This window comes from Globicephala melas, chromosome 19 (assembly GCF_963455315.2).
Source record: "Globicephala melas chromosome 19, mGloMel1.2, whole genome shotgun sequence".
Taxonomy (NCBI): domain Eukaryota; kingdom Metazoa; phylum Chordata; class Mammalia; order Artiodactyla; family Delphinidae; genus Globicephala; species Globicephala melas.
This window is the reverse complement of record NC_083332.1, coordinates 1,802,313-1,822,442: the sequence shown is the minus strand read 5'-3', so window position 1 is coordinate 1,822,442 and position 20,130 is coordinate 1,802,313. Positions and strand designations below refer to the sequence as shown.

At 44.0% G+C, this 20,130-nt stretch overlaps 1 long non-coding RNA gene and 1 pseudogene across 1 annotated transcript in view; both read left to right on the top strand.

Annotated features, from left to right (window-relative positions):
- LOC132593998 (uncharacterized) overlaps positions 1 to 14,837 on the top strand; it is a 210,740-nt gene extending 195,903 nt beyond the window's left edge. Inside the window, exons 3-4 of the long non-coding RNA XR_009560127.1 lie at positions 11,475 to 11,626; positions 14,593 to 14,837. This is a non-coding gene — a long non-coding RNA (uncharacterized lncRNA). The remainder of the gene's footprint in view (positions 1 to 11,474; positions 11,627 to 14,592) is intronic.
- Positions 14,838 to 15,155: 318 nt separating this feature from the next.
- On the top strand, positions 15,156 to 17,176 carry LOC132594002 (protein CEBPZOS-like; annotated as a pseudogene).
- Positions 17,177 to 20,130: the final 2,954 nt, after the last annotated feature.

Genomic DNA, 20,130 nt, shown 5'->3' with positions numbered 1-20,130 from the left:
AAGTGAAATTTAAGGGGTTTGAGGAATTTCAAACGTGGAAGATGATTGGCTTCGTCTCAAATCAGTCCATACAAGCTACTCAAGCTACTGGAAGTCAGGTTTTCCTTATTGAAGGACCTCTCACTAAGGGCTCTGGTTGCAACGGTTCTATTCTTCGAGTTCTGTAGACTGAAGATTCTTGGTTCTGGGGTAAACCTGAGGACGCGGGTTCCCGTCTTGCACACGTGCAGGGTTGTCTGTAAAGTAACTCCAGGTTTGATCAGTCAACAGCCTGTTTTAAGGGAGCAAAACCAGCTGAAGCTGGTCAATGTTTCAGGTGTCGTCCCATCACCTTGAGGGAGGCACTGTGTTTCTTCTCTCTTTGATGCATTTCAGAGGGAACCGAAGCACAGAGAGGTTGAGTAAGCTTCTCCTGGATGCACAGCTCAGGTCTCACTTTAAAACCCATTTATGTCGACAGACAAGGTCTATTTATATCCTCAGGTGTCTTGAGTGTCTCGTGATCCCCCATCTCCACTGACCCTCCCCTCCTCAGTCCTTCCACCAATGTGCAGCTGGGGCTGGACAAACACAGGCTCACTTCATCTGTTCAGCACCATCCCAGAGTTATAAAGAGGCCACTGGGGGCTTCCCTGGTGGTGCAGGGGTTGAGAGTCCGCCTGCCAATGCAGGAGACACGGGTTCGAGCCCTGGTCCAGGAAGATCCCATATGCCGCGGAGCGGCTGGGCCCGTGAGCCATGGCCGCGGAGCCTGCGCGTCCGGAGCCTGTGCTCCGCAACGGGAGAGGCCACAACAGTGAGAGGCCCACGTACCACAAAAAAAAAAAAAAAATAACTTCCTACATTTTCACCTAACCCAAGGAATCAAAATATTACCACTTCAAAACGTAATCCACATTACAATGATAAATAACATGTTACATCCTCTGATTTCTTCTACGTTTGTCTCGTGTGTGTTTCACAGTTATGGCATTGCTCCATTTGAAAGTTAAATCTGACCAGATACACTTGACGTGTATCAAGATTTCATACAATCTACGGTTGTGAGAGAGGTTTTCGAGCAGCCGCATTGTCCACACACACCTTGAAAACTTCTCCGGTTTCAGAATTGAAGTTACGCTCGTTAAAATGAATCGAATGCAAAAATCCCGTCCTGTGTGTTGCCGAGCTGCATCTCATGGTGGGGATGGGCCATGTCACGGTGCGGAAGGGCCACCGGTTGTACGTGAAGGACACTGGAGTCCCATCCAGCTTTTGGCGATTCTGAGTGTAGGGCTGCTCTAAACCATTGCATTCACGTTTTCCTCGATGTTAGTCCTTTTTTGTAGATCAAATAGCTCAGAGTGGGAAAGCTGGGTGGAAAAGTAAGTGTGCGTTTAATTATAAAAGAGACGGTCAAACCGTTCTCCTAGTGGATGTGCCGTTCTGCGTCCCCCCAGCAGTGGTGAGAGTCGCAGCTGCCCCACATCCCTGCAGCCCTTGGTATGGTCAGGGATCCTCCTGTAGCTTCCAGTGGCTGTGGGGTGTCTCAGTGCATTGAATTTCAATCCTCCCCAGAGTAGTGATTCAAACCCGTTTCAAGAGTGTTTCCCTAGATCCTCCTTGGTGAACTACCTGTTCAAGTCTCCTTTTTTTTTTAATACTAGTTATTTTATTGTATGCTGCTGCCAGTGTATATAAAATAATGACCCTTGTGAAACAGAAGTTCATGAAAATTCAGAGAGGTAGATGTTGAGGACTGACAGAAGTACATAAAAGTTTCTATAGTGTGGCAGGTGTTGTAGAGATAGGCTTTGGTACAGACTTCAAATTTAGGTCTCCTTTGAATATTCACTGGTTCATGAAAAGTGGTTTAGAAAATCTTGCGAAGATTCCTTTTACTACAAAAAGGAACAGACTTTCTGGGGTCTGACAAGTCTCCTTTTTAAATTTTTTTTTTTTTTAATAAAAATTGTATATATTTAGGGACTTCCCTGGTGGTCCAGTGGTTAAGACTTGGTGCTTCCACTGCAGGGGGCCTGGGTTCGATCCCTGGTAGGGGAACTAAGATTCCACAAGCCATGTGGCACGGCCACCAAAAAAAATTGTATATTTAAGGTGTACAACATGATTTGATGCACACATTCATAGTGAAATGATTACTGCAATCAAACTAAATAGCATACCTTCTCACATAGTCACCATTGTTTGTGTGATGAGAGCTCCTGAAATCTACTCTCTCAGCAAATGTCCAGTATTCAGTACAGTATTTCTGTTTTATTTATTTTTTATTGAAATATAGTTGATTTGCAATGTTGTGTTATTTCAGGTGTCCAGCAGAGTGATTCAGTTATATATATATATATTTATGTATATATATATATATATATACACAAATACACACATACACACACACACATACATATGTATATATTCTTTTTCAGATTCTTTTCCCATATAGGTTATTAAAAAATGTTGAATATAGTTCCCTGTGCTATACCATCTGTCCTTGTTGTTTATCTATTTTATATATAGTAGTGTGTGTATGTTACTCCCAAATTCATAATTTATCCCTTGTCCCATCTTTCCCCTTTGGTAACCATAAGTTTGTTCTCTATGTCTGTGAGTCTGTTTCTGTTTTATAAATAAGGTCATTTGTATCATTTTTTTAGATTCCACGTGTGAGTGATATCGTACGATATTTGTCTTTCTCTGTCTGGCTTACTTCACTCAGTATGACAATCTCTAGGTCCATCCATGTTGCTGTAAATGGCATTATTTCATTCTTTTTCATGGCTGAGTAGTATTCCACTGTATATATGTACCACATCTTGTTTATCAATTCCTCTGTCGATGGACACTTAGGTTGCTTCCATGTCTCAATACAGTATTATTAACCACAGTCACTGTGCTGGACACTAGATCTCCAAGCTCCCTCATCCCTCATAACTGCAATGTGTCCCCTTTGACCATCATCTCCCCATTTCCCTACCTCCCCACCCTGGTAACCACCATTCTACTCTCTGCTTCTATGGATTTGAGTTTTTCAGATTCCACATATGTGAGGTGGTGCATTTTTTTCTTTCTGTGTCTGGCTTATGTCACCTAGCATAATGTCCTCTGGGTTCACCCATGTTGTTTCAAATGGAAGGATCTCTTTCCTTTTTTACGGCTGAGTCATATTGCATCATATCTATATCCCACAATTTCTGTATCCATTCATCTTTCTATAGACACATAGCCTGTTCAGGTCTTTTACCTGTTCTCTGACTGAATCATTTGTCTTTATCCAGAGTTGTTTTAGTTCCTATCCCTTCACCAATTTTATGAGTAATGAAATGGAAGCACAGAGAGGTTAAGTGACTTGCCCAAGAATGCACAGCTGATCACTGAAAGAGCCAGAAAACAGGAACCCAGGCCACCTGATTGGTGGAAAGGACAGCAGAGAGACCCTCACCCCCCTGGACTGATCTTTTCAAACATACGGTCATTCTGTGTTCTGAAAAACAGCTCCAGGCAATATCCTGGAATAGGATTGTTTGAGGATCTCCAAGTGACCTGGCTTGTACCCACCTCAGGGCCTTTGCACCTGCTGTGCCCTCAGCCAGGGAAGTCCTTCCGCAGACTGTCTCCTTCTCATCATTCAGGTCTCAGCTCCCACATCATTGCCTCAGAGGGCCGTTTCCAGAGTTGCTCTCTGAAATTGTAGCGTTGGTTTGTTCATTTTCTTACTGTCTCCTCCTTCTAGGAGGGTTTAAGTTCCATGAGGCCAGGTGACTTCTCTGTGCTGAGTCAGGCTTCTGCCTCATTTCTCAGCAATCCTTTCTGTGCCCTGGAACATTTTTTACTTCTTCAAACGTACCACATTCGCTCAAGATTCTACCTAGCAGAAGGGACAAGTGACACGTACTTGTTGAATGAAGTAACGAAAATAGCAAACGTGAAATCTGGGAATGAACTGTTTTTGACAAATTGGTAACCAACAGATTAGCATCACAGAAATTGTCTTCTCCAGAGAAAACACATGCTGTTTTTGCTCCAGTTCTGCTCCTTCTCTGGTTTCAGAAGAAATCCCCTGTATGACATCACATTATTGAGAAGGGTCCCTCCAGACCCCAGCAACGAGACAGGGGGCAGGAGCCAGCCCCCAGGGTGGGCCCCTGTAACCCTGGCCAGCGGTGGTCCATGGCCTTGTGAAGTAAAACTGACAATACTGCCACCACTCCTGTCTTTCCCTGAAATTCCCCTGAGTGGAGGTGGGACTTGTGAATACAGTGACACCTCACTCCTGGTCATGTTATGTTCCACAGAAGAAGGGAGATGACCGGGGGGGCCTGACCTAATCAGGTGAGCCCTTTCTGAGCAGAGTGTTTCCTCGGGCTGGTCACCTGGTCGCAGAGGAAACCAGAGAGACACACTCCTGGTGGCCTAGAAGGGAAAGAAGCGGCTGCCGCGGTGTTATTTCCCACAGGAGGCATGTGGGAGGGGGCTGGGTGTAGCCCCTGGGAGCTCAATGCAATCCTCCACTGACAGCCAGAGAGGAAGCAGGGGCCTCAGCCACACAACTACAGGGAGCAAATTCTGCCAACAGGCAGTCTCGCTGTGTGTGTGTGCATGTGTGTCTGTGTGTGTCTGTGTGTACTTGTGTGCATGTGTCTATATGTGTCTTGTGTGTCTGTGTCTGTGTGTGTGTGTGTCTGTGCGTGTGTCTGTCTGTATGTGTCTGTGTGTGTCTGTATGTGCCTGTGTGTGTGTCTTTGTGTCTGTGTGTGTCTGTGTGTGTGTCTTTGTGTCTGTGTGTGTCTGTGTGTCTGTCTGTATGTGTGTGTGTCTGTATGTGCCTGTGTGTGTGTCTTTGTGTCTGTGTGTGTCTGTGTGTATCTGTGTGTCTGTGTCTGTGTGTCTGTGCGTGTGTCTGTATGTGTGTGTGTGTGTCTGTATGTGCCTGTGTGCGTGTCTTTGTGTCTGTGTGTGTCTGTGTGTGTGTCTGTGTGTGTGTGTGTGCGTGCTTGGAACAGGGCCCTGAGCCCCCGACAAGACCACAGCCCTGGATAATACCTTGACTTCAGCCTGGTGAGACCCTAAGCAGAAGACCCAGCTAACCTTAACCTGAATCCCTGACCAGGGGACTTTAAGCTGCTGAGTTTGTGATGATTTGTGACACAGCAACAGAAAACTACCTTCTGCTGGCACATGCTGGGCCCAAGGAACATGCACCAGGGTGGAGATGGGTGGTCCAGTGGGTCTGGGACCGTAGTCCCCTCACCCCCAGACCCTGATGGAGGCTCTAGTTTGTGAGTTAGAATGAACATTTGGGGGCCATTGAGCAAAGCGGTTAGTGTGGGGACCAGCCTGGTGTCACACACACCTGGTCCACAGCCTAGCTGTGCTCCTTCTGGCTGGCGTGAGAACCTCTCTGACCTCAAGCTATTCCTTCGTAAAGTGGGGGTAAATTCGGGGCTTTCCCTATGGATTCTTGGAATTAAATGACTTGATCCATTTCCAAAGCACCTGTGCACATGCCACAAGCGTATCACCTGAATTCACCATATCCAAACCCTGCATTCATGTGTCTATAAACGTGTTTATAAGGGCACATGCAACATATTGTTAAATGTCACACACACACACACGCACGCGCGCGCACGCACCACAGCAAGACTCTCAAACAAATGGAAACCCTCCTCGTTCTAATTCATATATCAGTGGAATTTGTTCAGTAAGCATTTAACGGACACCCACTGGCTTCAAGGCACCATGAAGGGTCCATAGGGCAGAAAAACGACTTCCTTTGCAAAATAAAGTCGCGAAAAGACCAATTCTAAAATCATAGAGGAAAAACTGCTTAGAAACAGAATGTGGTGAGAATGATTTGCCAAACAGATGGTTAGTATTAAAGCTTTCTTTCGTGTTTTGGAAAGGGCTGTCTCCACCATGCCGTCTGTACCGGGCTGGGTCCAAGAGAGCCGTTCCCATCCTTAGTTCCACGGATGTATATCCTGCTTGGAACTCAGCCTGGCCTTGAGCTCAGTGGAAAGTCCATGGGATTCTGGAGAGATGAGGGTCCACCCTGGCCACTTGGCCGTGTGTGAAAATTCTAACAGCTCCTTCCCATCTGTCTGCATTCATGCGGGCCGGTTCCTGAGGGAAGTGACTGAGGCTCTCAGCTTGGGTATAAAATTTAAGTGTCGGGGTGACAGGAGTGCAAACATCTCAGTAATCAAGAGAGATAATACTTTAATGCAACGTGTCCTTAAAATTTCAAAATTGGACTTCCCTGGTGGCACAGTGGTTAAGAATCCGCCTGCCAATGCAGGGGACACAGGTTCGAGCCCTGGTTTGGGAAGATCCCACATGCTGCAGTGCAACTAAGCCCGTGCACCACAACTACTGAGCCCACGTGCCGCAACTATTGAAACCCACGTGACTAGAGCCCGTGCTCCACAACAGGAGAAGCCACCACAATAAGAAGCACATACACCGCCATGAAAAGTAGCCCCCACTCACCGCAACTAGAGAAAGCCCGTGCGCAGCAACGAAGACCCAACGCAGCCAAATAAATAAATAAAATTTCAAAATTCATCGGAAAAAAATCAATGATGAACAAACTATCAACATTTTCACTCAAGACAGGATCTCACAGGGTCGAGACTAGGGTGAGGTGAGTCCTGCAAAGCTCAGGGTCCTATCCTGTCTGGAGTAAATATTTTGGTGTTGTATGCATCATGCATTTCTGGCATTATTTTTTATTTTTAAAAATATTGCATCAGGCTTCCCTGGTGGCGCAGTGGTTGAGAGTCTGCCTGCCGATGCAGGGGGCGCGGGTTCGTGCCCCAATCCGGGAAGATCCCACATGCCGCGGAGCGGCTGGGCCCATGAGCCATGGCCGCTGAGCCTGCGCGTCCGGAGCCTGTGCTCCGCAACGGGAGAGGCCACAACAGTGAGAGGCCCGCGTACCACAAAAAAAAAAATTAATTAATTAATTAAAAATATTGCACCAAAATATTACCCTGATCCTACCGTATGGCACAGGGAACTATATTCAATATCCTGTGATAAACCATAATGGGAAAAAATATGAAAAAGAATATATATATGTATAACTAAATTGCTTTGTTGCACAGCAGAAATTAAAACAACATTGTAAATCAACTATACTTCAATAAAATTAAAAAATATATATATAAAATATTACCTTGAATATTGAGGTTTTCTGCTTTCTCTTAAATTTTACACCTGAGGTGAATCACTCTTTCAACATCTCAGATCTTTTCTCCGTCCACACTGCAAACACCCTAGTTCTTTCTCTCATTGTATGTGGTTTGCACAAGTACAACAAACTCCTAACCACCTCCTCTGTGTCCCAGTCTTGTCCATCTCATGAAATGTCGACGCCACTTCCCGAGCTGCCCAAGCTATAATTCAGGATTAATTCCTCTTCCGTCCCTTTTCCCCAAAGTGTGCATCCCACCCATCCACGAGTCCTGTGTTTCCAAGAATAGGGGACCAATTGCACTGGTGTGATGTCATTTCAGATGGTTCGGCTTTAAAAACAATTAAATTCCATCATAAAATGCTATTTACCCTTGTCAACTCTTTCCATTCCATTGCAGAGGAAGTTTCTCTTAGGTGCTGGTGTGCCTTCAGCCTCTCCAGAGCACTTGCTAATTACTTTCTTAAAAAGGACAAAAACTGTAATTCGAAAGAATACATGCACCCCTATGTTCATAGCAGCACTGTTCAGAATAGCCAAAACATGGAAACAACCTAAATGTCCATCAACAGAGGAATGGATAAAGACGATGTGGTACATATATACAATGGAATATTACTCAGCCATAAAAAAGAATGAGATAATACCATTTGCAGCAACATGGATGGACCTAGAGATTGTCATACTAAGTGAAGTAGCCAGAAAGGGAAAGACAAATATCATATGATATCACTTATATGTTGAATCTAAAATATGACACAAATGAACCTATCTACAGAGCAGAAACAGACTCACAGACATAGAAAACAGACTTGTGGTTGCCAAGGGGGAGGAGAGCAGGGGAGGTCTGGATTGGGAGTTTGGGATTAGCAGATACACTCTAGTATACATAGGATGGATAAACAACAAGGTCCTACTGTATAGCACAAGGAACTATATTCAACATACTGGGATAAACCATAGTGGAAAAGAATATGAAAAAGAATGTCTATATGTGTATAAGTGAGTCACTTTGCTGTGCAGCAGAAATTAGCACAACATTGTAAATCAACTATATGTCAATAGAATTTAAAAAATAAAAATAAAACTAAGGACACTCAGGCCGGGGAGAAGGAGGGGTATGGAATTCAGGAATCTAAAAAAAAAAAAAAAAAAAAAAAGTGGTCATGAAGAACCTAGGGGCAGGACGGAAATAAAGACGCAGACCTACTAGAGAATGGACTTGAGGACACGGGGAGGGGGAAGGGTAAGCTGGGACAAAGTGAGAGAGTGGCATGGACATATATACACTACCAAATGTAAAACTGATAGCTAGTGGGAAGCAGCCGCATAGCACAGGGAGATCAGTTCTGTGCTTTGTGACCACCTAGAGGGGTGGGATAGGGAGGGTGGGAGGGAGGCAGACGCAAGAGGGGAGAGATATGGGGATATATGTATATGTATAGCTGATTCACTTTGTTGTAAAGCAGAAACTAACATGCCATCGTAAAGCAATTATACTCCAATAAAGATGTTAAAAAAAAAAAAAAAGGACAGCTTCGCTCAGATCCTTGGCAGGCCTCAGCGTCTGGCCCAGGGCTCCTCAGCCTGGCACTGCAGACATGTGGGGCTGGATGATTACCGTGGCGGGAGCCGGCTTCGTGCACTGTAGGATGTCGAGCGGCCTCCCTGGTCTCTACCCACCAGGTGCCAGCGGTGCGTCCCCCTCATGTTGTGACAACCAAAAACGTCTCCAGGCATTGCCAGGTGTCCCCTAGTGGGCAAAGTCACCCCTGATTGAGAACCACTGGTTTAGCCACACTTATTCACACTTTTGTTTTCAGTGTATTTCCTTTTAAAAAAATCTTTAATTTTTTAGAATAGTCTTAGGGTCACAGCAAAATTGAGCAAAGTTGCAAAGAGTTCCCATACACCCCCTGACCCATACATGCCTACTCCCCCCATTGTCGACTTTCCCCACCAAAATGGGCCATTGGTTACAAGAGAAGAACTTGCACTGACACATTGTTATCACCCAGAGTCTATAGTTTGTATCACCATTCATTGTATCATTGTACATTGTGTGGGTTTGGACAAATGTATATTGACATATACCCACCATTATAGCATCACACATGGTATTTTCATGGCCCTAAAATTCCTCTGTGCTCTACCTGTTCCTCCCTCCGCCCCAGCCCAGTTTGAAAGGTTTGAAAATAGACAAAAGTAGACAAAATAGCAAAATTTTTTCTGTTACACTCATCGTTTCAACACTGACCAACTCATACCCCCAGCATGCTGTAACCACCAGAATTATTTTCAAAGCAAATTCCAGACATGATGCCATTTCATCCATACAGAGTTCAGTATCTGTTTCCTAAAGAGAAAGCCTCTTGTATAAAGCTGATTTATTTTATTTTTCATAAAGAGCTGACTTTTGAACGCACACAGAGCCTACCCCCTCGAAGTCACCTGATATTGTCTGTTGCAAAGAACGAGGGGGAAAGAATGGCGTATGTGAGCATTACTTAGATCGAAGCTATATTACACACAAGCAAAATTCTGCATTACTTGGGATTTACACACTAGATATAGTACAGCCTGGTTCTAAAAGCGTCATCATTCCCTGTGTGCCAGGAGCCGTGCTGAGCATTGAGGGGAAAATATAGGACATACTCCCTGCCCTTGAGATGCTCACAATCTGATTGATAAACACTGAATGCAACACATGGGATGTGGGGCAAACGTGTTATGCATCCCATGCTCTGCACGGCTGAACAATAATAAAATAAGAATCAGCAGCGGCAGCGGGAACAGCTGGGCTTCATTGAGACCTCACTACCTCAAGCACCCAGAATGCAGAGCAAAAACAAAGCAGGAAAATTAGAGAAAAGTGGGTGGGAAATGGGATCTAGGGGTGTACTTTGGAGAACAATGGCTAGCTTTCAGGTGTTTTCATGGTTTGGATAGGGCGATTCTAGAATCTTGACCGCGCTGGTCTGAACCCAAGAATAACTAACCGTTCCTTTCCTTAGATAGAGAGCAAGGCAAAAATTACAAAGATTCCTTGGGAACCAGCTGGGCTATTTCATTCAGCAGAAAGTTCTATGGGAGACAATAGGGGGTCTCCTCAGGCTGCCAATCGACCCTTGTTTCTAAAATGACTGCTTCTCCCCTCTCCCAAAACCATCCTACACACAGCTGTCTTCAGGGTCACTTGCCAAACAGCTTATTTATTTCATCAAGATTTTTACTTGTCAAAGACTAGAAACAACCCAGGCATGCATCCATGGGGGATAATAATAATTCATAATAACATTATGTTTTAATTATTTCTGGTTTAGTCCATAAAATGGAATACTACACTATTCTTTTCCCTTATAGGTTATTACAAGATACTGAGTGTAGTTCCCTGTGTTATACAGTAGGTCATTTTTGGTTATCTATTTTATATATAGTAGTGTGTATCTGTTAATCCCAAACTCCTAATTTATCCCTCCCCTCCCCTTTCCCCTTTGGTAACCATAACTTTGTTTTCTATGTCTATGAGTCTGTTTCTGTTTTGTAAATAAATTCATTTGTGTCACATTTTAGATTCCACATATAAGTGATATCATATGATATTTGTCTTTGACTTACTTCACTTAGTATGATAATCTCTAGGTCCATTCATGTTGTTTCAAATGGCATTATTTCATTCTTCTTATGGCTGAGTAGTATTCCATTGTATATATGTACCATATCTTCTTTATCCATTCATCTGTCAATGGACATTTAGGTTGTTTCCATGTCTTGGTTATTGTAAACAGTGCTGCAGTGAACATTGGGGTGCATGTATCTTTTTGAATTACAGTTTTCTTCTTTTCCAGATATATGCCCAGGAGTGGGATTACATGATCATATGGCAGCTCTATTTTTAGTTTTTTAAGGAAATTCCATACTGTTTTCCACAATGTCTGGACCAATTTACATTACCACCAACAGTGTAAGAGGGTTCATTTTTCTCCACACCCTCCAGAGGAAAGTCTTTTCACGACCTATCTTTTTGAATCTATGAATGTTTTTATCTATTCAAAAAAATGAATGAAATTCGATTTTAAATTAAAATAAGTAATATTAAAAGTAAATTAAAACGGAGACACCGGCCCTTTTTCCCCAGCAGCCCCTACCATCTTCATCATGTTGATAGTTCACCATGGGAGGCCAGTGGCACTTTCTGACCCTCCATTTTGCCCAACTTTGACACAGTCAGCAGAACGAGAACTACCCTCACTTAACGAGTGTCCTTTCTTCCCCCTCCCAGGTGTGTTATTGTCTTCAAGGAAAAGACCGGCAGCCTGGGACCAAGAGAATCCAGGGGCGAGTTCCCAGTGAGACAACTGTCCCGTGCATCACCTCCAAGGCCTCCCACATCCTATACAGGTCGTGGAGAGGACCCGTAGGGACAGGTGAAAGGTGGGCATCCATGTCTGGTGCATTTACAGAATGAGAAGGGGAGGAGAATGGGCAAGAAGTCTTCAGAGGGACTTCCCTGCTGGTCCAGTGGTTAAGACTCCGCGCTCCCAAAGCAGGGGGCCCCGATCCCATCCCTGGTAGGGGCACCAGGATCCCACATGCCTAATGGCACAGCCAAAAAAAAAAAACTGAAGAAGGCTTCAGAGGGGACCTGGGGTCAGACTGTGCATCATATATAAGCACTGTGAACAATCTACTCCTCCCCCGAGGAGAGTAGCATTCTGAACAGGAAAGCTGCATCTCAGACCTGCCTTTTAGGAAGATTACTTGGGCTGCCCGAACGGATTGGCTGGGGTGATAAGCCCCAGGTTTCTCTCCTTCCCATTCCACGTCTATATTTTCCCCCATATTAACCTTATTGCCTATGTGATTCCCTCCTTAACTTTTTTTTTTAAATTTTAATGGACTCCCTGCTTCTTCAAATTGAAATAGTCTTAGTGAAGATAACTTTTTTAAATTGAAGTATAGTTGATTTACAATATTGTGCTAGTTTCAGGTGTGCAACTAAGTGATTTGGTTATACATGTATATGTATATATCTATACTCTTTTTTATTTCTTTCCATTATAATTTATTACAAGATATTGAATATAGTTCCCTGTGCTATTCAGTAAATCCTTGTTGTTTATCTGTTTTATATACGTACTGTGTATATGTTAATCCCAAACTCCTAATTTATCCCTCTTCCCCAATAGTTTCTTTTTAATGTTATTTTATTTTTTATAATGTTATTTTTATGTAATGTTATGTATGTTATGTAATGTTTACGTATTTTTATGTAATGTTATTTATACAGCAGGTTCTTATTAATTATCTATTTTATACATATTAGTGTATATATGTCAATCCCAATCTCCCAATTCATCCCACCACCACCCCCCCTCCCACTTTCCCCCTTTGGTGTCCACAGTTTTTTCTTCTACATCTGTGTCTCTATTTCTGCCTTGCAAACCTGTTCATCTATACCATTTTTCTAGATTCCACATATATGCGTTAATATACAATATTTGTTTTTCTCTTTCTGACTTACTTCATTCTGTATGACAGTCTCTAGGTCCATCGGCGTCTCTACAAATGACCCAGTTTCATTCCTTTTAATGGCTGAGGAATATTCCATTGTATATATGTACCACAACTTCTTTATCCATTCGTCTGTTGATGGGCGTTTAGGTTGCTTCCATGACCTGGCTATTGTAAATGGTGCTGCAATGAACATTGGGGTGCATGTATCTTTTTTTTTTTTTTTTTTTTTGCTCTATGCGGGCCTCTCACTGTGTGGCCTCTCCCACTGCAGAGCACAGGCTCCGGACGCACAGGCTCAGCGGCCATGGCTCACGGGCCCAGCCGTTCCGCGGCATGTGGGATCCTCCCGGACCGGGGCGCGAACCCGTGTCCCTTGCATCGGCAGGCGGACTCCCAACCACTGCGCCACCAGGGAAGCCCCTCATGTATCTTTTTGAATTATGGTTTTCTCTGGGTATATGCCCAGTAGTGGGATTACCGGGTCATATGGTAATTCTATTTTTAGTTTTTTAAGGAACCTCCATACTGTTCTCCATAGTGGCTGTATCAATTTACATTCCCACCAACAGTGCAGGAGGGTTCCCTTTTATCCACACCCTCTCTAGCATTTATTGTTTGTAGATTTTCTGATGATGCCCATTCTAACCGATGTGAGGTGATAACTCATCGTGGTTTTGATTTGCATTTCTCTTATAATTAGTGATGTTGAGCAGCTTTTCATGTGCCTCTTGGCCATCAATATGTCTTCTTTGGAGAAATGTCTATTTAGATCTTCTGCCCATTTTTTGATTGGGTTGCTTGTTTTTTTTTTAATATTGAGCTGCATGAGCTGTTTATATATTTTGGAGATTAATCCTTTGTCCATTGATTCGTTTGCAAATATTTTCTCCCATTCTGAGGGTTTTCTTTTCATCTTGTTTATAGTTTCCTTTGCTTTGCAAAAGCTTTTAAGTTTCATTAGGTCCCATTTGTTTATTTTTGTTTTTATATCCATTACTCTAGGAGGTGTTTATCCCTCCCCCCCAATAGTTTTTATACAGTGATGTATGTCCATTATTTCTCAATACACCTGAAAAAAATAATTTAAAATAATAATAAATAAAGATAATTTTACTATTCAGCCATAAAAAAGAATGAAATAATGCCATCTGCAACGACATGGATGGACCTAGAGATTATCATATTAAGTGAAGTAAGACAGACAAAGATAAATATCATATGATATCACTTATATGTGGGATCTTAAAAAATGATACAAATGAACTTATCTATGAAACAGAAAGAGATTCACAGACATAGAGAACAGACTTGTGGTTGCCAAGGGGGAAGGGAGGTGGAGGAGGGAAGGATTTGGAGTTTGGGATTAGCAGATGCAAACTACTATGTATAGGATGGATAAACAACAAGGTCCTACTGTACAGCACAGAGAACTATATTCAATATCCTGGGATAAACCATCACGGAAAAGAATATGAAAAGGAATGTATATATAAGTATAACAGAATCAGTTAGCTGTACACCTGAAACTAACACAACATTGTAAATCAACTATAGTCCAATAAAATAATTTTTTTAAAAATAAGGGTAATTTTATATTCACCCTTGGAAATGATCAGTGAGAGATTGCTCTGACGGGATTCGATGCTCCCTCTAGATTGAGGGAGCAGCACGTGCAAAGGCCCTGGGGTAGGAACATATGTGGTCTGTCCAGGGAGCAGCAGGAAGGCTGGTGCAGGTGGAATCAAGGAGGTGAAAAGAGTGGTGAGACATGGGGAGGGCGTGGACGTGGGCCACGGCAAGGAGAGGGGCCGCTGCCCTTCGTGAAACAAGAAATTTGGGTGGGTTTCTAGCAGGGGAATAACATCAGTTTTGCATTTACGCAGGAGCCCTCTGGCTATGTCATGGAGGTGAAGCTGCAGAGCAGAAGCCAGACTTGTGGGGTCACCGCCCCGCCCCTCCCCCGCCTCCCACCTCACCAGCATCCTTCTCACATGTAACTTCCTTTGGTCTCGGAAGAAGGTACAGGTTTGAACTAAAGCGTCCGCTCAGCCCTCAGAAGAAACGTGTTTCCATGAGGCTGCACCATGGTCCTCAACCAGGGTGGCTGTGCCCCCAGGAAACATTTGGAAATATCTGGAGACACTTTTGGTTGTCACGATGGGGGCGGGGGGAGGAGTTCTGCTGGCATCTGGTGGGTAGAAACCAGGGATGCTGCTCAACACCCTACAGTGCATGGGACGGGCTGCCACAGCAGGGAACGATTCCGTTCAAAATGGCAATAGTGCCCAGGTCGGGACGGGCTGCCACAGCAGGGAAAGGTTCCGTTCAAAATGGCAATAGTGCCCAGGTCGGGACGGGCTGCCACAGCAGGGAACGATTCCGTTCAAAATGGCAATAGTGCCCAGGTCGGGACGGGCTGCCACAGCAGGGAAAGGTTCCGTTCAAAATGGCAATAGTGCCCAGGTCGGGACGGGCTGCCGCAGCAGGGAACGGTTCCGTTCAAAATGGCAATAGTGCCCAGGTCGGGACGGGCTGCCGCAGCAGGGAACGATTCCGTTCAGAATGGCAATAGTGCCCAGGCCGAGGGTCTCCTTGCCCTTTATTTGAGGTTCGTGTGTGTGCATGTGTGCCTCTGTGTGCGTGTGTGTGATGACATTGTCCATATATACCTTACATGGAATGTCTGCATCCCAGCTCCACCAACTGGCTGTGTGCCCTTAGGCCAGTTACTTAACTCTCTGGGGCTGGGTCGCCACATTTTAAAATCAGGGATCATCAAATTACCTGCCTCACATGGTTGTTGGGAAGTGTAGTTAATACGGAAAGTGCTTGTAAACAGGCCCTGGCCCAGAGAGGGTATTCAACAAGTGGTAATCATTAGTTACCATCACTTTTCTCAATATTGATCTAGTCAGGAGATAGGTGTTACTAGCCTGGCTCTAAGGATGCTGGGTATCTTGTAGTGTCCTACTTGGTAGGGCAGGGGCAACCATGCGTCCCACTAGGGGGAGGACTTGCGGCCAGACCACCATGGGGGTGGGGGGATCCTGACCCTCCTGGGAAGATGGATCATATGACATGTAGTCTAAGGAGAGCACGGCAGTCAACAGCTGAGGCTCAGGAATTAGCGCTTCTATCTTAAATCCAGGTTCTGCTCCACCCTGGCATTTGGACCTCCAATAACAAGTTAGCTCCTCTGTGCCTCAGTTTCCCCATGGGGAATGAAGGCCTATCCTAGTATCAACCCACTAGAGCTGCTATAAAGATCAAAGTGAGGGACTTCCCTGGTGGTCCAGCGGTTAAGAATCTGAGCTCCCAGTGCGGGGGGCCCGGGTTCGATCCCTGGTTAGGGAACTAGGTCCTGCATGCCACAAGGAAAACCCAGCGCAGCCAAATAAATAAATAAATATTATTTTAAAAAATCAAAGTGAGTGGGAGGGGTGGTGTCTGCCAGCCCTTGGGCCTCAGGATGGACCCACTGGCAAAGAAGCTCTTTAAAGGAGTTTTAGTAGCTGAACTTGTAGACATTTTTTGGAGCATATTTTTTTTAAAAAGATGAACACAAGGCAAGATTTCAGGCAAAACACGAGCAAGAAATTCCCCTTCATCTTGGAAGTTTATTACAAATCCAGTGAACACTCTGGAATGTATGGGATCAGAGAGCAAGATCCAGAAAAGTGGCTGAACAGCAAAAATTAGGAACTTGTCGTCGATTAAAGTTTCATATTTCATAGTATCAGGCAAGAATAAAATTCCAAAGTTGACATGAATATTTAAAGTTAAATGTAAACTTTAAGTCAGAGGGGGGGTTTTTTAATTTAATTTAATTTATTTTTTGGCCACACAGCCTGTGGGATCTTAGTTCCCCGACCAGGGAAGGAACCCGCATCCCCTGCATTGGAAGTGAGGGGTCTTTTCTTTAAAATTTATTTATTGGCTGCGTTGGGTCTTCGTTGCTGCATGGGGACTTTCTCTAGTTGCGGTGAGCAGGGGCTACTCTTGGTTGCCGTGCACAGGCTTCTCATTGAGGTGGCTTCTCTTGTTGCAGAGCATGGGATCTAGGCACTCGGGCTTCAGTAGTTGCAGCACATGGGCTCAGTAGTTGTGGCTCACGGGCTTCAGTAGTTGTGGCTCGTGGGCTTCAGTAGTTGTGGCATGCAGGCTCTAGAGCACAGGCTCAGTAGCTATGGCGCACGGGCCTAGCTGCTCCACGGCATGTGGGATCTTCCCAGACCAGGGATCAAAGCCGTGTCCCCTGTATTGTCAGGTGGATTCTTAACCACTGCGCCACCCAGGGAGTCCCGGAAGTGTGGAGTCTTAACCACTGGACCGCCAGGGAAGTCCCTAGAGGTTTCATTCTTTGGACTAACTGTGAAGAAACTGATGGAAAGTTTGTATATTATGTTGTAAATAGAGTTTTCTTTACTACTCAAAATAAAGTGGTTCTCCTTAAAAAAAAAAAAAAAACCTCCCTTGTAATTCTGAATATATAAACCTTTCAAAATGGATAAAATAGTGAAACATCTATTTTTAATATTTATTACATTGTTTTCTTTTCCATTGTAGTTTATTACAAGATATTGAATATAGTTCCCTGCATTATACAGTAAGACCTTATTGTTTATCTAATTTATCCCCCACCTCCTTTCCCCTTTGGTACCATGGGTTTGTTTTCTATGTCTGTGAGTCTGTTTCTGTTTTGTAAATAAGTTCATTAATATTTATCACATTTTAACTCACACATTTAAAATGACATTATCTAAAAATATATGCACTAGAAATATTGCTTTTATCCATTTTCACATTGTCTGAAACAATATTTAAACTCTACATCAGTGTCTCTGGTACCACTAGAGTCATTTTGGAGTAAAATTCGTCATAAAATTCAAAAAAACAAAAAGATCCAAGTTCAGTAAGACATCTAAAGCACACAACACACGTTAGCTATTATTATTTTTGTTGTTGTTGTTCATGAGCTGACTTTGAAGACAGGGTAAGGACGAGGCAGGTACATACAAGCGTGAAATGGAAGGAGAAACACAGCTTCGGGGATTCAGAGCACAGAGTGGGAGGTTCAGTGAGCCGGTGTCTTAGGACTGAGGTGAACACATATTGTCAAATAGCCAGCCAGAAATACCATCCTGACGGACAGTCCCACAGTGGCGGGGTTTCGCTGACCCACCCAACCCCCGATAGTTTCATCCTCCTGACCCTTTGCTCACGCTATCGGGACAACTGGATGTCGCAGGTGTTGTGTGTGATTTTCTCTAAATACGAAGAATGATGCATGCATTTTATAGGTTTACATTTCTGCCAGGATTCACCTGTTGGTCTCCATAGTCTAGATTTCACTTGAGATACCCGGGTTTTTTTATAATTTCTAATATATTGCATAATTCTTTGTTTTAGTATCAATTATATGCACGTGATTCCAGAACGTTTTTTGCTTTTTAAGCACAACTTTTTTTTTTAAGGAGTGGCTGTATTAGTTTGCAAGGGCTGCCATAACAAAGCACCAAAGTGTGGCTTCAACAATAGAAATTTTTTCCCTCGCAGTTCTGGAGGCCAGACGACTGAGATCAAGTTTTCAACATGGTTGGTTTCCTGAGACCTCGCTCTTTAGATTGTAGACAATTATCTTCTCCCTGTGTCCTCACATGGTCATCCCTCTGTGTGTGTCTGTGTCCAAATCTCCTCCTATTATAAGGACACTAGTCATGTTGGATTAGGGCCCCGTGACCTCATTTTACTTTAATTCCCTGTGTAAAGACCCCACCTCCAAACGCAGTCACGTTCTGAGGTCCTGGGGTTAGGGCTTCAGCATCTGAATTTAGGGGAGACACAACTGGAGTTACAACAGCCCAGAACCAAGGTGGGCGAGTAGTTGTAAGATGAGGCTGGAGAGCTTGGTAAGGCCACACCTGGAGAGATATTTTAGGCCACGGCCGGTGTCTTGAATTTCACCCTGAGTGCAGTCAGGAGCCCCCAAGGACATCAGGCAAGGGAGAGCCATGGTCAGACTTGTGTCTAAGCACCATGGCTCCAGCTGCTTGTGGGGCACCGGGGCTGGACTGGAGGCCACAGGTGACCATGGGGGAATCCAGGCATGGAAACTGGACATGGCTGGGGTCAGCAGGGTGGGCGGGCCTGGGCAGAGGGGACTGAGATTTGGAGTTACCAGGCTTGGAAGTACATGCTGTCAACTGCATCCGTCCCCCTAGAGAGATGAAACACAGCACATAAGACTGCCGCCCTGCTCTTGACTATCTGTGGCCCAAAGCCTTTTCCTTTCTCAGGCCCTGCCCATTGGAATGTGTTTCTCTCCAGTTGGATAGGTTTTCAAGTAATTCCATGAGGTTCTTTTCTTTGTACTTAAAAATATCGTGTTTGTTGTAGAAACTTTAGAAAATGCAGATGAAAATAAAGAAATAAAAACTACCTATAATCCCCAGCAGGCACAGAATCTGTTTCCAGTCCTTATTTTTCTGTTTTGTTTTTGTTTGTTTTTGCTCCTTCCCAACCACCTCTCCCTGCTTTTTTAAAATTCAGATACAGTTGATTTACCATATTATATAAGTTTCAGGTGTACAACGTAGTGATTCACAATTTTTAAAGGTTATACTCCATTTCCAGTTATTATAAAATATTGGCTATATTCCCTGTGTTGTACGATATATCCTCCTAGTTTTTTGTTTTGTACATAGTATTGGTAGTTTGTACCTGTTAATCCCCTACCCCATCTTGTCCCTCTCCGCTTCCTTCTCCCCACTCCGCTAGTTTGTTCTATCTGTGAGCCTGTTTCTTTTTTTGTTATATTCATACGTTTGTTTTATATTTCAGATCCCACATATGAGTGATATCATGCAGTGTTTCTTATTTCAGTAAATCCGTGCTGTTCTCATGACGCCCTCTGCTGGCCATTCTGTTCAGCGTGTGATAATGGTTTCTCCCGAGCTATCCAGCCCCCGGGGGGCCGGCACCAGCGTCCTGGGTCTCTTAAGCCCTTGAAATGTGGCTGGTGCGAATTGACATGTGCCATAACGTATAACACACACTGGATTTCCAAGACTGCACGAGAAAAAGAATGTGAGATCGCTTGTTAACAATGGTAGTTTTTTTTAAGCATCCGTAATTTTCTATATATTCAGAAACATGGACTATATTGTATTAACATTTTTTTTTTTGGCCACACCACGCAACTTGCGGGATCTTAGTTTCTGGACCAGGGATTGAACTCGGGCCTCGGCTGTGAAAGCTCTGAGTGCTAACCACTCGACCGCGAGGGAATTCCCAACAACGCTTTATACTGATTACATGTAATATTTTGAATATGTAGTTAACCCTTGAACAACACAGGGGTTAGGAGTGCTGACCCTCCAAGCAGTGGAAAATTTGAGTATAGCGAATAGTCAGCCCTCCGA